This window comes from Natator depressus, chromosome 1, assembly GCF_965152275.1.
Source record: "Natator depressus isolate rNatDep1 chromosome 1, rNatDep2.hap1, whole genome shotgun sequence".
Lineage (NCBI taxonomy): Eukaryota > Metazoa > Chordata > Testudines > Cheloniidae > Natator > Natator depressus.
Genome location: NC_134234.1, coordinates 67,470,088 through 67,486,365, shown reverse-complemented (window position 1 = coordinate 67,486,365; position 16,278 = coordinate 67,470,088). Strand labels below are relative to the sequence as shown.

Genomic DNA, 16,278 nt, shown 5'->3' with positions numbered 1-16,278 from the left:
CCACGCACACTCCAAAAAGAACAACCACCCTGCAAGGTAGTTTAAAGGGCAAATATGTTCTCTACCCCCAAAGAATGTATAGTACAGATTAGTTTCTATCACAATTACTTACTTTCTAAACCTGATTACTCCCAGGGTAATTCGTTCTGTTCATAATCCTGTGTGATGTCACTGCAAAGTCTAAGAAAGAGACTGCAAAACACTTTATACCCTTCATGGAGAAAAAACTATTTTTTATGAGAAAAAAATTGTTTGTTATATCTTCCTTGCCTTCTATTGTCATCGTCATCATCATCATACAGAACCCTGGTGTGTTATTTAACATGATAGGTCTCAAAAATGCGTTGTTTTCTTGCCTTAGGTGAGGTAACTTGGCTTTTCAGTATTATTTCTGCTTCTTGTGATGCTAAATCAGCCCTCTTAAAGGCAGTCCTTCTTTGATAGTAGGCTCTGTTACTAAGAGGATACATTTGGACCTTTCGCTCGCTTGCTTATCTCTTTGCTTCCAGTGTTTCTTCCACTTTTCTTTCATCACTGTTATCTTCTCTTGCACACTTTTTAAATCACCCATTGGTAATCTCTCTTAAGGCCTTGTCTACATTGGAATATTATTTTTAATTGGTTTAAAATACATCCTAATTGACAAGTTTTTAAATGTGGAGTATAGATAAGCACGTTAGCATAGTGTCATCTAGTCATAGTTAACCCCAGTGTGTCAGCGATGTTAAAGATGGTACCTCTACACTAAGACTTAAGTCATGTTTAACATTGTGTTGGTTAGCACAGTGTAATTTTCCATTGTAGACAAGGCCTAAGGCATTAGCGTCCATTTCAATGAATTACTGCTCCTCCTCTGATTCTTTGTTCCTTTTTGCATTACTGATATTTAATAGTTCCTGATAGTTGTGTGTGTCTAATCCTGGCAGTGTTTTTCACATTTTATATGAATAGAACTTACCATTGATCAGCAAAGTTTACCATTCTGTCGCAGGGTGAATTAGTTGATGTTTGAGTGCTGATTTCCCAGGAATTATTTTGCAGCCTGAAATGAACCCTCATTTAAACTATCCCGGAATTACAGTGCAACTCCATCCACATTATAGCTTAATTACCAATTTCCCTGCAATTTAGGTCATCTAAGGACTTTCATTATAACCCACTGGTCTCACGTGAACTCTTTCATCTACCTGTTTGTTTTACTTAAGGGGAAACTGCTTAAATTATTCTAGAACCCAGAAGAAGGTGGAAAACCTGGAGGCGCCTGTCAAAAATAGCCGTGCACTCCTCCTTGCCAACTGCCTCATAGTCAGGTCTGCCTTTTCTTACTATTCCAAGATCTTAAGGATTTGGGTGTTAAACACAATAGAGAATCCATATGGTGGCAGATATTTTTTGTAAAATGCAGTCTGAGACTACCTTTCCCTGCCATCCTCACTGGTGACCAACACTAGAGGCAGACAAACAGTATGGCTTAGGCGCTTTTAGGAATATGATATGTCAGCCAAGCAGGAACTAACTGCCATATCCTTCAAAAGCCAGCATGTGTTTGGGGGCCTCTGGATGAAGAATTCTGTACATCAGAATCCCATGCATCTTAGTGTCTTTAAACTTTTCCTCCTAGTTGGGACAGTTTAATTGCTAACGTGCAGACAGTTCTTATTTTTCTTTAATCTGAATAAAAAAACCAAACTGGAGAAGAAAAACAAAACAAAAGAACTTTGTATGGTCCTAAAAATATTTATATTGGTTTGATATGAAGTTTTCTAAACCAGCCATGTCTCAATTTTTTTTAATATTAAATCATGTGAGGCATTCATCTACATTAAATAAAATAAACTTTCCATACAAAAAAATTGTTCTAATACTTAGTTTTGTTTTTTTGGAAAACTTTTCCTATGTCTGTGCTAACTTTGGTGAATTGTTTAAAACCTAAGTTGCTGCTGCTGTTTTAAACAGTCCATGTTTCCACAACCATAGCTCTATTCAGCTGTTGTAATTCTACTATATATGGAGAGTATATATGATTATAAAAGCTTCAGTTCGAGGATGATTTTAGCAACTAAAATATTACAGATTGCTGAAGTATGAGATGAATGCTTTATTAATTTTGAAAATTGAGACTGCAAAAGTTTTTAGAGCTTATTTACTCCTTTCTGAAACACAAGAACCATGGGTCAGCCAATGAAATTAATAGGCAGGAAGTTTAAAACACACAGAAGGATGTACTTGTTAACGCAGTGAACAGTCAACCTGTAGAACTCTGCAAGGGGATTTTGTGACAGTCCAAACTGAGTTAAAAAAAGAATTAGATAAATTCATGAATAACAGCTCCCTCAGTGCCCTATTAGCCAAGATGGTCAGAGATGCAACCTCATGCTCTGGTTGTCCCTAGGCCTCTGACTGCCAGGTACTGGCACTGGACAATAGGGGATAGATCATATGATGGTTGCCCTGGTCTTTTCATTCCTTTTGAAGCATCTGGCATTGGCCGCTGTCGGAAGATACTGGGTAGATGGACATTGGTGTAACCCAGTATGGCCATTCTTAAGTTCTTATGTTCTGGTGAAAGGGAATTGGTTTGAAAAATGCCCATTGGAACAGCAGAGGGAGCAGCAGAAAGCTCAGGTTGCACCTCAGTAGGCTTTGCTGCAATTTATGAAGAAGCAGGAGAGCTAGAGACCTTCAAGCGCGTCTGCTGCAGAGGGTCACGAGCCTAGCAGCGCAAACTATGCTGCCAGCAACTCCCAGCCCTTTCCTGATAAATCTGGGGCCTGGAAATGGCTTAGAGGCTCACCTGATCACTTTTAAAATGATTTAGTTACTGCGTTTCAGTGGGAGAGTGAATCCTGGGCTATCTGAGTTCTTTCCCTTTTCCCTGATTAAAGAGGAACAAGTTGTGTATTGTGGCCTGGATGAGCATGCTGCTGCAGATTACAAGGTCCTGGCTGCTATTTTGAATTTATTGGGGCTCTCTGAGGATAAATATCAACTGAGGTTTAAAAATTATAAGTATTCTACAGGTCTGTGGCCTCACAACTTACTCAGCACCTGACACTGGTAATTTGTTGGCTTGTTCCCAACAACCAAACGGTAGGGTCATACTGATAATGGACAGTGTTTGGAAAGTGTGCCTGGGTATAAGGCCAAGTGGGTCTCAAACCCAGGTCTGCAGATCAGCCAGGCAGCAAAATCTCTCCTTGCTACCACCCAGTGACAACTCTAACCAGCTCACACTCCACTAGCCACGACCTGCTGCAGACACAGACCACAGGAAGTCCCGCCTCAAGGAATCCAACAAGCAGCAGCCTGCTGCCTTGTGATTGGCTCCCTGACTTCTATAAACCATGAAGTGTCCAGGCAACAGTGCCAATCTCCTGTAGCTGCCACAACCATTCCTATTCTTGAACTCCAAGATTCGACCTTGGCTTGATTTGGACGTTACCTCCTGACCTGAAACCTGACTTAGACTCTGATCCTTGGTATCGACCCAGCCTGGAACTTGATTACAAATTCTTCTGCTACTCTCAGCCTCAGGACACCTCCACTACTTTCAGCTTCAGGTTTGGCCCTGCTCTGACTCTTGGTCCCAACTACCCTTGTCAAAATCCTTGACACTGGGAAAATGTAGACTTGGGTAGATCAGCCATCCATGCTGTCAGAGGCTATGACAAATGAATAACTAGCAAAAGTCTGAGCCAAAAGAAAAATCAACACAGCTACTGATGCAGTATATAATGGAAGAGTCAATCAGTTTGTCAGGTGGAAGAATAGTTACAAAGACTGTCACTGTTGTACGTGAGAGAATAATTTAAAAGTACTGTTTCTTTAAGGAATATGACTCTGTGGAAATATGCAGCCTCACTGAAGCCACCAACATACACATGAGCTCATGTAGGATAAGCAGCCATACACAAAACCCTAGAGCCATATTGTGCCCTCCTCCCTCCCCCACCCCCACCATAAAATTTGGATGTTCAGATAACATGGAACTGTAGGAGCTGAATAGAAATAGAATTTCTGATGCACCTTGATTTTTCAATGACTTCTAGACATAGCTAATCCTGTGGTACTGCTGAAGCGTCTCCAGGACTTGGCACGGTGAAAGGAGTTGTCTTAGACTGGATTTATTAATTCTTGTAATAATGATGTATGACATTCTTCCTTCCTGGAGGCTCTTAGTTATGGAGTTTTGTGTTGGTCATACCTATCACCTCTTCTTTTTTACTATTCAGATCAATTCACCTGGGCATAGAAATGTAAAAATTTTTGGAGATTTTTATTATACGTTGTTCCTTCTATTTGCAGAATAACGTCTCTGTTCTGAGAATGCAAAAAATTATACCTACTAAAACCTGAAGATGGGATGTTAGAGGGGGGAAAAAAATCAATGATATCTAATATTCACTCAGATCCAAAAACTAGAAAGTAGCGCATTCCAGAGCAGTCATACCCTATACCAGGTTCTCCACGGGCACCACCTGTTCTTCCAAGCCTTGGCAGCTGCCATAGCTCCTGTCATTCTTAAGACCACATTTCCATAGTATATGTATAGTATGTAATTCATCTGTCCTGCCTGCCCCTCCTCACCCAACCTTCTAATTCCAGCAATGTGGAGAGTCCTTATTGAGCTGAAATCCATGCAGGGCATGAATTGCTCGCTTCATGCAAGACAATCTCCATATTCTGCCTACTTGATGGGCCCTTTCTTTGTTATTCAAGGTCTGAGGTGCTTGGCACCGGTTTTGATATGCAGAAATCCCTGGGCTTTAAACATTGCCCTTTCTGCATGGACATTATACAGACAAAGAACCCACATACTCCTTGCCTAATATGACTGGGTGAGGGACATAACAAAGAAAAATGTAGGATTTGACATTGTTTTAAGAGAAGAACCCACAATCCTGGGAGAGACACTTGAGAGAGTATTTCCTTGAGCAGTCTATTTGCCCATTTTTTGATCCTGACCCCTCAGAAGTTCTGAGATCAGACTTTACACCACTGGGAGGGCTCCTGCAGCTTTGTCTGACTCTCATCCCAAAGCTGAAAAGACTGGTAACTGCTGATGGAAGAGAACAGACCACTCCCTTTGCTAGGGTCTTCTCCTAGGTTGCCAAACAATGTGACTGCTTCAGATCCAAGGCTAACTTTGAGACCCAAGAAGTGTTTCTCAAGCTGTACAAAGGAGACTGGCTGTCGTTGTGGCTCAGATAAGTTGTCTTATGACTCTGCCTGTATCGAGGCTCAATACTCTCTAGAGTGGTCTGATGAGAGACTCCACCTGCCTGTGTCATTGAATCTGATACTGAACCCGTCGGTTCTGTTGAGACCGGTACCCACTGATCTGTTCAGACTCATCTAATTTGGCATTTGCACCACTTCTGATATCCTCAGAGGCACCAGTCCTGTCAGTACTGACATCATCAAAGATCTGTGTTGCAGCAAGGGATCTGCTGTGTCTCAGTACTGGACTCTCCCCTATTGTAGTCTGATATTCTGTTCTCAACTCCAGTACAATCATCCATACTGACTTCAGTACTGGCTGCAGATTTCACCTCGGTCCCACTGTCTGCTTAGCCTTTGACCCCAATTCCACCTTTGATATGGTCTCCACTGCTCACACTTAGAAGACGTTCATTGCCATCTTTGGGGCTGACTCAGAGACCAGATAGTTCCGTGGATCATCCCAGGTTACCAACCACTCCACCTGGGTGCTGCTCCTCCCATACTGACAGACTAACCAATTCATGCTTGGAATCGGAAGCTAGCAGAGACATGAATCCCTCGAGATCAAGGAGACTTAGATTTTCACTCCTTCCTTCATTGGAGAGAGATTCCCTCTCTTGATCTAGACACTCATATAAAAATAGGTCTAGAGAGACCGCTCGCCATGGGGCTCTTCTCATTGACTTCCACGGCCACATGGATACCCACATTGACCCATTTGGGCATCCTGCGGCGTTCCACACTCAACTTGGTTTTTTTCTCTCAGCCATGCCAGAACTAGATCACCAGCTCCGCTGCCAGCTAAGGAAACACCTTTGACACTCTCTCAGACTGAGCAGGTGCCTATACTCATCCTTTTGGCTGAGCCTGCTATAGAATTTGGCTCACTGAAGGATACCCTACAATAAGAGGAGACTTTACTTCCTCACAATATATCTTCATCGCCAAATGTAACTCTTATGCCTGAGTCATTTTCCTCCATTCCTGATTACTTCAGGCCCATCAAGAGCATATGAGGAGGGTAGCATCCTAACTAAGAGTTTAGCCAGCGCTATTGCAAAAGATTCCTCACAAACTTGTAGACATGTTCTCCAAACTCCAGTGCCTGCCAGAGTTGCTCTGCCTATTAATGAAGCATTGTTAGAAACAGCCAACGTATTTTGGCACACCAAGCCTCCTGACGCCAACTGCTAAAACAACTGAGCAATGTTACCAAGTTCCCTCCCAAGGATACGAACAATTCTTTTCCCACCCAACACCTGTCTCTCTGATCATTACTGCAGCTAATTAAAAATGATGGCAGGGTTGCTTCAAGACTTCACCAAAAGAAAAGGAGCCCAACAAGTTGGATTTGTATGGTAGGAAAATGTATTCACAGTATGATTAGATCATTTGGGATTCCACATCTAAATTTTCTGATAAACTCCTTGATGATGCTCAAGGGGAATTCTAAGCCTTGGTTCTCAGGAGGTCATCATGTAGTGAGGAAGTCCCTCCAAGCTGCTTTGGATGTCCTGGACTCAAAGAGATGGCAGCAGCAGTCACTTTGTGGAGGCCATTGTGGCTCCAGACTTCTGGAATTCCTGCAGAAGTGCATCAAATAATCAAGGATTTGCCAGTTGAGGGATCTAATCTCTTTCCAGATAAAAATGGTGAGGTCTTGCGTTCTCTTAAAGACTCTCAGGTTACACTTTACGCACTCATGTTTTATATGCTGAACCCAAGGAGGAAATGTAGCAGGCTATAACAGCAGCAGAGACAGTTGTACTATCCACCAAGGCAGCCTCATGCCTCTAAGAGACAGCACAAGCCACATAGGAAGAGACCCCCTCCTTCTGCGTCTTCTGCTTTGTACCTCAAATTTCAGCAGCACCCACCTCAGGCTAGGCAACCTATATGTCTGCTTCCCCAAGAGCAGCAGACCAGTTGTACTTGATCTTCCTTGCCTGTCTCTCTGACTTTCTCCCACTTTTGGGGGACAGATTGTCCCATTTCTTCACTGCTAGAAGGCCATAAACAACAGACCAGTGAGTCCTAAGCACTGTGGGACTGTGTTTCAAGATACGGTTCCAATTTGTGCCCTAACCCCATGCACCTTTCCCCTGTCCCTTTTCAGGGACCTATCTCACAAAGTCTGCATGCATGCAAGAGGTGTAGACTCTTCTGTGTTTCAGAGTTACAGAGGACGTTCTCAAAATTGGGGACGACATTTTTACTCTCAATACTTGCTCCATATCCACTTCATATCCAAGAGAAAAGGGGTTCTGAGGCTGATTCTAGACTCATGGAAGCTAAAAACCTTCATCAAGATAATAAAACATTGCATCGTTTCTTTGGCTTCTAGTCCTCCCTTAGATCCCAATGACTGGTATGCTGCTCTCGATTTACAGGATGCCTACTTTCACGTAGTGATCCATCCCACTCACAAACTATCTTAGTTTCATGGTGGTAGACCTCTGCTACCAATATACCTTTCCTGACATGACAGAAGTGGTGGCTCACCTCAGAAGAATCAGCGTGCAGGTATTCCCCTGTTTACATGACTAGTTGATCCTCAGCCACTCCAGTCAGCAAGGGGAACATAGCATCCCGCAGATCTCCACTCACTATTTGCTCAACAAGACCTGATAATAAGACAAAGTGATTCTGTCCCCGTTCAAAGAATCAAGTTCACTGGTGTGATCCTCAATTTGAAGACAGCAACTGCTTACCTGCTCCAGTCTCTTTTTCCTATGCAATACTCTGTAATCCCAGCCAAGGGCAACATGAGATCTTGAGTGTGTGGTTGGGACACATGGCATTCTACAGGTATGTGACTTTAGCGTGCTGGACTTCACCGGAGATATATGGTTGTAGTCTGAATATCATCCCATCAAAATCTCTCTGGACTTGCTGATTCGCATACTTCCCAGGGGTCTGTCCTCATTAGGGAGTATTATTCTCTCATCCTCTTCTGTCAAAAACTTCCACTACAGATGTATCTGCCTCAGTGGGCGATTTGTCTATATAGCAGTTTTGCGGATTCAAGCATTGTGGACTGAACAGAAATCATCTCTGAAGATAAACATTTTAGAGCTTCAAGTCATATACTGGGCATATCAAGGCTTCATAACTCACATCAAGAGTCAGATGATCCAACAAGCCGTTCGCATATTCTACCTGAATAAGCAAGAATGGGCTAGATCCAACCTAATGTATTAGGAAGCAATCAAGCTTTGGAATTTTTGCATCCAAATGGAATCCTGCTTATGGCCTCTCATCTCACAGGGTTGCAGAAATTGTCATAAACCATCTTAGCAGAAGGTTCCCGGAAGATCACAAATGGTTGTTGAACAAAAACATTCTTAGGTTCATATTCCAGTCATGAAGGAATACCAGCATAACCCTTTTTGCCAGAAGTCAGAACTGAACAGAAGGTGCCATCAGTTTTGTTCCAGAGCAAGTCACAGTCCAGGTTTCCCTCACAGACACATTCCTGTTACCCTAAGGATCAAATTCGATATATGCATTTCCACTCATTCCAAAAGTGATTCTGAAGTTGAAACAAGACTATGCAAAAATTATTTTAATAGCTCAAGCATGGAATCATTGGTTTTCTGACCTACAAAGACTGTCAGTTGATCTGTGTCTGATTCTACCTTCAGACTGGCACATGGTATCACAGCAATATGATCAAATCCTGCTCATAGCATGACTTTGGAGTGGTTAGAACACACCGAAAGAGATTATTCAAGAGCTATTAAAACATCTTACTTAATAGGAAAACCTCCTGTCCATTAGAAATACATACGTGGCTAAGGGAAGGTGGCAATGGTGTTTTTTTCCGTCAGGAGCATCACAATGTAGTTCCTGTAGGAGCTTGGGTCCAAGGTATTTTGGAATACCAGTTGCACCTCAAGGAGATGGGATTCCTTCTTTGAGTAGTCAGTTCCAATGTGTGCTCCACTTCAGGTATGCATGTGCCCCGTGCACCTTTGGAGACTTTCGTTAGCAATGCCAGTTCAGCCTGTACACATCTTCATGTACCATATTGAGGCTATATAGGGCTGCATGAGTGAACTGGCCTAAGTACCTTCTCAACTGCCTTCAGCCTGAGACAGAGCATTGAGCCTGCCTGCTATGCTTATACCTTATTGTAGTTTAGGTAGTTAATTTAGCTTAGTTGTAAATAGTTTAATTTGGGGTCTGTCATTTTCCCTTTGTTCTTTCCCTGACTAAAGGGTTGTTCTTGACTTTGTTATCTGTGGTATGCAGGGATCCCTAGGGTTTAAGCGCTGATTTTCCTGCCAGGAATCTATCCTAGTTAGTGACTGACACTTTTGATGCCTTCGTTGTTTGTCAAACTCCCATATACCAGCCATGTGTAAGAGCTGCCCCTCTTTCAAGAACAGATACGCTTAGTGCCCCATCTACCTCCAGGTCCTCCTTACCAAGAGTCTCCAAGGATACAATTGTTCAATAAGGTTCAATAAGGATAAGTGCAGGGTCCTGCACTTAGGATGGAAGAATCCAATGCACCGCTACAGACTAGGGACCGAATGGCTAGGCAGCAGTTCTGCGGAAAAGGACCTAGGGGTGACAGTGGACGAGAAGCTGGATATGAGTCAACAGTGTGCCCTTGTTGCCAAGAAGGCCAATGGCATTTTGGGATGTATAAGTAGGGGCATAGCGAGCAGATCGAGGGACGTGATCGTTCCCCTCTATTCGACACTGGTGAGGCCTCATCTGGAGTACTGTGTCCAGTTTTGGGCCCCATACTACAAGAAGGATGTGGATAAATTGGAGAGAGTCCAGCGAAGGGCAACAAAAATGATTAGGGGTCTAGAGCACATGACTTATGAAGAGAGGCTGAGGGAGCTGGGATTGTTTAGTCTGCAGAAGAGAAGAATGATGGGGGATTTGATAGCTGCTTTCAACTACCTGAAAGGGGGTTCCAAAGAGGATGGCTCTAGACTGTTCTCAATGGTAGCAGATGACAGGACAAGGAGTAATGGTCTCAAGTTGCAATGGGGGAGGTTTAGATTGGATATTAGGAAAAACTTTTTCACTAAGAGGGTGGTGAAACACTGGAATGCGTTACCTAGGGAGGTGGTAGAATCTCCTTCCTTAGAGGTTTTTAAGGTCAGGCTTGACAAAGCCCTGGCTGGGATGATTTAACTGGGAATTGGTCCTGCTTCGAGCAGGGGGTTGGACTAGATGACCTTCTGGGGTCCCTTCCAACCCTGATATTCTATGATTCTATGAATTGCTGGTTACCCCATCCACCTCTGCATCTTGATCACCACAAACTTCATGGGATATAGCATCTCCATCCATGTCCGCAGTACCAAGAGCCTGGCATGCTAAGTCTGTAGGTACCAGCAAAAGGAGCAGGAGTGTTAGATCTCCTTCTGTCACTGACTTAGAATAATGTTCCAGGGACCTCAGGTACCAAAGGGAGTACTACTGAGGCTCTGAGTAGTTCCTACACTGTGAAAACACCTCAGGCTTCCTCTAAGAGCCACACTACCCCTAAACGTGATTTGGTACTGAAGACTTTTGTTGCATCAGGCGGTCGTATAGCTATAGCTTGGATGGAGATAATTGTTTTCCCTTATCTCAGTGATTGGTTAGTTAGAACCTCTGGAAAGATAGGCTTATCAGCAGTAAAGATGACAAGGTCTCTATTCCACAGTTTAGGTCTTCAACTCAATCTCAAAAAGTCCTCTTTATACAGAGGATAGATTTCATAAGAGCTTCTCTAGATGTCATGACAACCAGGGCTTACCAACCTATGGACAGGTTCATAACCCTACCCTCCCACCCCCCCCCCCCCCAAAATCTCATTTCAAATATTCAGATAAGTCCACAAACCTCAGCAAGAAATTGTCTCCAGCTATTAGGTCAGGTGGCAGCTTGTACCATCATAACCCAATACACCAAGTTGCATCTTTGATGCTTCCAGAGATGGCTCAGGGCTTTTTATGTACTGAACAAGCACAATCTGGAAAAGCAGATGTTTGTTCCTCGTCAGATTCTGGGTTCACTCAATTGAGGGGAAGACCCCTCCACATCTGCATGGGGGAGTCCCGTTCTTCTGTTACCTCCTATCATTGTTATAACATCAGATGCATCCCTTTTGGGAGTGGGGAGCATCTAGGGTCTCATACCATCAGGGCAAATGGTCTCTCCAAGAGCGTTGTCTTCACATCAACCTTTTAGAATTGTGAGCATTCGGCAATGCTTGCATTCATTTCTTTCCACTGATGAGAGCCAAGTCCATCAAGGTCATGACAAACAATGGCATGATTCCATTTGGCCCCTGAACACGTCCAGTTTTGCAGAAGACCTGTTCTTCAAAATGGTGTCCTCCATGTGGCATGACTTTGCATGCACTGTACATGCGAGGTCATGCTGCATGGAGTATGCCTTTCCCAGTCCTCCCCCCGAATATGGGGGCTTTAATGGTAGGTTCGCACTTTACAATGTTTTTCAAGGGAAAGGTCTCATTATAACCAAATCCTAAGTTTCTACCTAAGTGTTTTTTTTAATTTCATATTAACCAGATCATTCATCTTCCAGGTTTTTTTTCACCCCCTGAGACCACCTCAGACTACACAGGAAGCTGCCTTCTGTATCTTTTGTGTCAAAAGAGCATTTGCCTTCTATCTAGACGGAACCAAACCATTCTGAAAGTCTCCCAGACTATTGTTTCAATTGTGACCGATCCAAAGGATTCACAATCTCCACTCAGAAACTTTCAACATGGATCTTGGGGTGTATTATTTCATGTTATGATTCTGCCCACATTCAACCCCCTTTGAGAGTGTTAGTCCTTTACTACAAGGTCACAATCTATTTCTATGTCATTACTCAAGGATGTTCAAATTACTGAAATTTGAAAAGCAATAACCTTTTGTGACGGTGTGTACTAGGTCCTTTGAGGCCCCCTGTTGGAAGCCTTGGAGTCCTACCACACCCCACCACAGAACAGGGGCAGTGAAGATGAGTCCTCCAGGTCTACCTAAAAATGCTGCGGGGAAACAGCCAATCAGAATGCAGCAGATTCACTTAAAAAAGGAGCTGCAGGACCTGAGTAATTCAGTTGCTGGCTGGGACCAGAAGGGTAAAGAAGGAGTAAGACGCTGTGAAACTCCACAAGTAAAGATACTGGGGAGAAACCTTTCTCAAGCAGGGACAGGTCTTACAAGCTTTCCAGGCAAAAAGGCCTGAGAGAAGACCCTGAGAAATCAGGACAGAGACTGAGAAACTCTCTAGCCAAGAAGGCCTGGGAGAGAAGCTGTTCAAACAGGGAACAGACAGAGAACTGAAGAGGAGGAAAGGAGTATATGGGGAGTGGCCCAGTGAATAGCAGCAGCAACTATTTCAGGAAGCAGCACATGGCTGCTCTTTATATGGTCCCTGGGTTGGGACCCAGAGTAGTTGGTGGGGCCAGGTCCCCCCGCTGGCCACTGGTGGAGTGGCCAAAGCCCGAAGAAGGGGATAAGTCTTGTGTAGAGGCCCAAATGAAGGGCGGGACTTAAAGGGACATCAGAGAACTGCTAAAGGACTTAGTCTCCAGGGAGAAAGCCTTGGGGGCACTACTCTATACCAGGGCAGACATGGACTTAAAGCTAGCTCAGAACCTGAGAACTGAGCTCAGAGACAGGGCTGCAGACATTACCAAGGGCACAGTTGAACCTTTTCCCCCGGAAGGGGTTTCTTCATTCATGCTTTTGACTGTGTGACTTAGCTGGAGGGCTGAGCCACTGAAGACATGACTGACGAGGGCAACAGCCAATGGGTCACTGGGGGGCGAGAGCGTGCAGGTTCACGCCCAGTCGACAGGAGGCGGTCACAAGAGGCATGTGTTCCATGTCACACTTGGTCTTCAATATATGCTTTTTCCAAGCAGTGTGCTTTGGTGCATGCCTCTAGATCAGATGCTGCAGCTGGCAATGCAGTTCTGTCTTCAATATTAGACTCTGTTCTGAAGCACCCTCCTTCCTGTGGGGGTAGTCCTCGGGAGTCACCTGAAGTGAAGCACCCAAAAGGATGCTACTCAGAAAGAAGGAGAAGTTACTCACCTTGTTCAATAACTGGAGTTCTTCTCCCTATGGGTGCTACCCACCCTCTTTGCTATCAGCTTTGGAGTATCCTCTGCGGGACTTGGCAGTAGAGAAGGAACTCAGGGTGCTTCACTCGCACAGCTCTATGTATCCTCAGTACAGGGCTCGAGAATATGTGGGACCCAGGCACAGGCCAAACTGACTCTGCTACCCAATATCTCAGAACAAAGGAGCATAGGAGGGGGATGCACACCTGAAGTGAAGTACCCATTGGGGCACATACCTCACACACTCATACATGGAATAGATGTGTAATACATCACAATACAGGTAAGTAACTGGGTTTCTCTCTCTTTACCCTGCTATCTTACTCACACCATTATGCATTGTTGAATCAATGATATTTTGCGCTGTAACCAAATTAAGAAACATTTTTGATTTGAGCCTAGGTACCATTTTGATGATTTAAAATGTGCAAATTTGAAGATGTATAGTTCTTAATAAAGAGCAGGTTCTAGGCTAATTAAAAATAACTGAGTTTAAAGTATTTTAAAAACTGGTTCTGTGCCTGTACTATATACATTCTCTCTAAGGTTCAACATGCAAAGATGCAAAACTGTTTGGAACTAAGCTAGTATTTTAGTTTAGATCTACACATGCCTGGATATGTCTGTCTGTGTGAGTTTTGTCTGCAGACATATTTTCATTAAGAAATGGTTTTCAAAAGAAATTAAAGGGACACTTTCAACATATGTTGTCATTTTTAAAAAGTTACTTTCCTATTTTTTTAAACATTGTTCTTCCCTTTGGGGTGTGAAAGAATACCACAAACAGGAAAAACTACTGACTATATATGATATAATCAAATGCACAAAATAAACCGTAGTTGATGTAGATTTTTTGTATTCTAATGTTTCAATTACAATAATTTTTGCTGCTATTTTTAACACCCATAGGAAAAAGTGTGATTTTTAGTATAGTGTTTTCATTTTTCATTTCACTTTTCATTGCTTAAAGACTTTGGAGATAAAGCTTTATACTTTGAAAACTTTGTGTACTTCAGTTCTTAATAATAAGTATATCCTGTGAGATGTGGAATGTCCTCCACTGCTATTGTCTCTATTGAGAATTGATTAGGCTCTTAATACAATTTTTGTTGCAACTTTATGAGGTGTGGTGGAGTTGGTTTTATTTTTTCTATTATAGTCAGTTATTTGCTTGGTTTTTCATGTTTGAGTTGGTCTTTCACAGATGGACAAATTGTAAAACCAAAAAACTATCAAAGTTCCTCAGAGTCAAGTATAGTACCTGAAACAACTACAAATTTTTTTTACATATTAGATTTCAGGTGCCTTCCCTTTAACACAGAAGCAATGTGTGCTGAAGGATGACAGGGTTCTAAAACAAGATTGCTGGCCTAGTTGATAGTGGGGAAGCAGTAGATGTGATGTATCTTGATTTTAGTAAGGCTTTTAACACAATCCCACATGACATTCTCATAAAGAAACTAGGGAAATGTAGTCTACATGAAATTACTGTAAGGTGGGTGGGAAAAAATAGCCATGGTTCTGGAGTCTGGGACCTTCCCCCATCGTGGGGTCCGAGACCCTGGGCTCCAGCCCAAGCCCAGATGTCTACACTGCAGTTTTATAGCACTGCAGCACAAGCCCTGTGAGCCCGCATCAGCCAGCTGCACGTGTTTAATTGCAGTGTAGTCATACCCTAGGTATACTTGTTTCTGTTCAGTGCGGGTGTATGGACTAGATGACCTCTCAAGCTCCCTTTCAACCCTACGTTTCTATGATTCTATTAATATTTGGCTTCAGTGAAGTCTCTGTGTTTGGCTCATGCGAGGGAAAAATCAGTTGAAACAGACCAGGGACAGTGCTTGTTTATCCTTTTCTAAGATTCATGAGTGAAATTCTGGCCCCATTGAACTCCATGGAAAAAACTCCTATTGACTTCAATAGGGCCAGAATTACATCCATATCATGTAATGTTACTTATGGGCTAATGGAGTTTATTTCTTTCATCTGTCTTGTTAATATCCCTCCTTTAAAAAAAAAACAAACAATTTATATTTAGGAGAGAGTTAACCTGTGCCTTAGCTGGAATTTCCTGAAGACTGTTTGTTCTGTAAATACTAAAACTACCCATCTTTTTGTGAATTGGATTATTGTTTTTTGTCAGACAGAGTTGAAAACTAATGTGATTTATATACAGTGGGCACACTTAAAGTTCATTTTGGTTTTATAGATAATACCAGTTCTAATGACATCCTCCATTGTCAGAATACATTTGAAAATGGTAATATCTCTAAAACTGGAATTAATTTTTTAAATGCATCCAGTGTATATTGTATAGCACATGATTTAAGGACACTGAGTCATTTGCACTTCAGTTGGATCAATATATGCTAAATATATATTGTGTGTGTGTGTGTGTGTGTGTGTGGAGGGGGACCCTCATAGGCTACCAAAATTTTGACTCAGTTGGTCTCCTTTGAGCCTTAAGGCAGATCCTATTCCCAAATTAAAATGATGCTTAAGAAGAAACTTTTTCCACCAATAAGGAGCGCAAAAGAGCTTATACATGGATTCACATCTGTAGGTGTTAATATGCTTATGTAAATAGCCAATGTGGAGCAGTATTTTTATAGATAATTGTTCAAGATTGGAAATGAATAAGTTTGTTATTGGAATCTTTCTTTTCATTTAAAAAAAATTACAAACATCTTGGTAACCGCATACCATTCTTATGCTTTAATATATTTCATCCTTGCATTTCTGAAGACATTTAAATACAGCTTAAGTGTTTTGAGCTTCATATTTCATAATTTAGCATACTCCTTTACTTTTCATTGGAAAAAAACAAATATTTGGTAGATAAGTGTGAAACTGGTCAGTATTTAGAATCTACTTTAAATTTTAACCAACCAAAATAAATCAACAAAAACAGCCAAGCAATCATGTTACGGTTTGCTTACGTAAAGCTGCATCAGTTTAAC

At 42.4% G+C, this 16,278-nt stretch overlaps 1 protein-coding gene across 1 annotated transcript in view; it reads left to right on the top strand.

Moving 5' to 3' along the window:
* Nucleotides 1-16,278, top strand: part of DIAPH3 (diaphanous related formin 3) — a 541,978-nt gene that overhangs the window by 324,353 nt on the left and 201,347 nt on the right. The window lies entirely within an intron of this gene.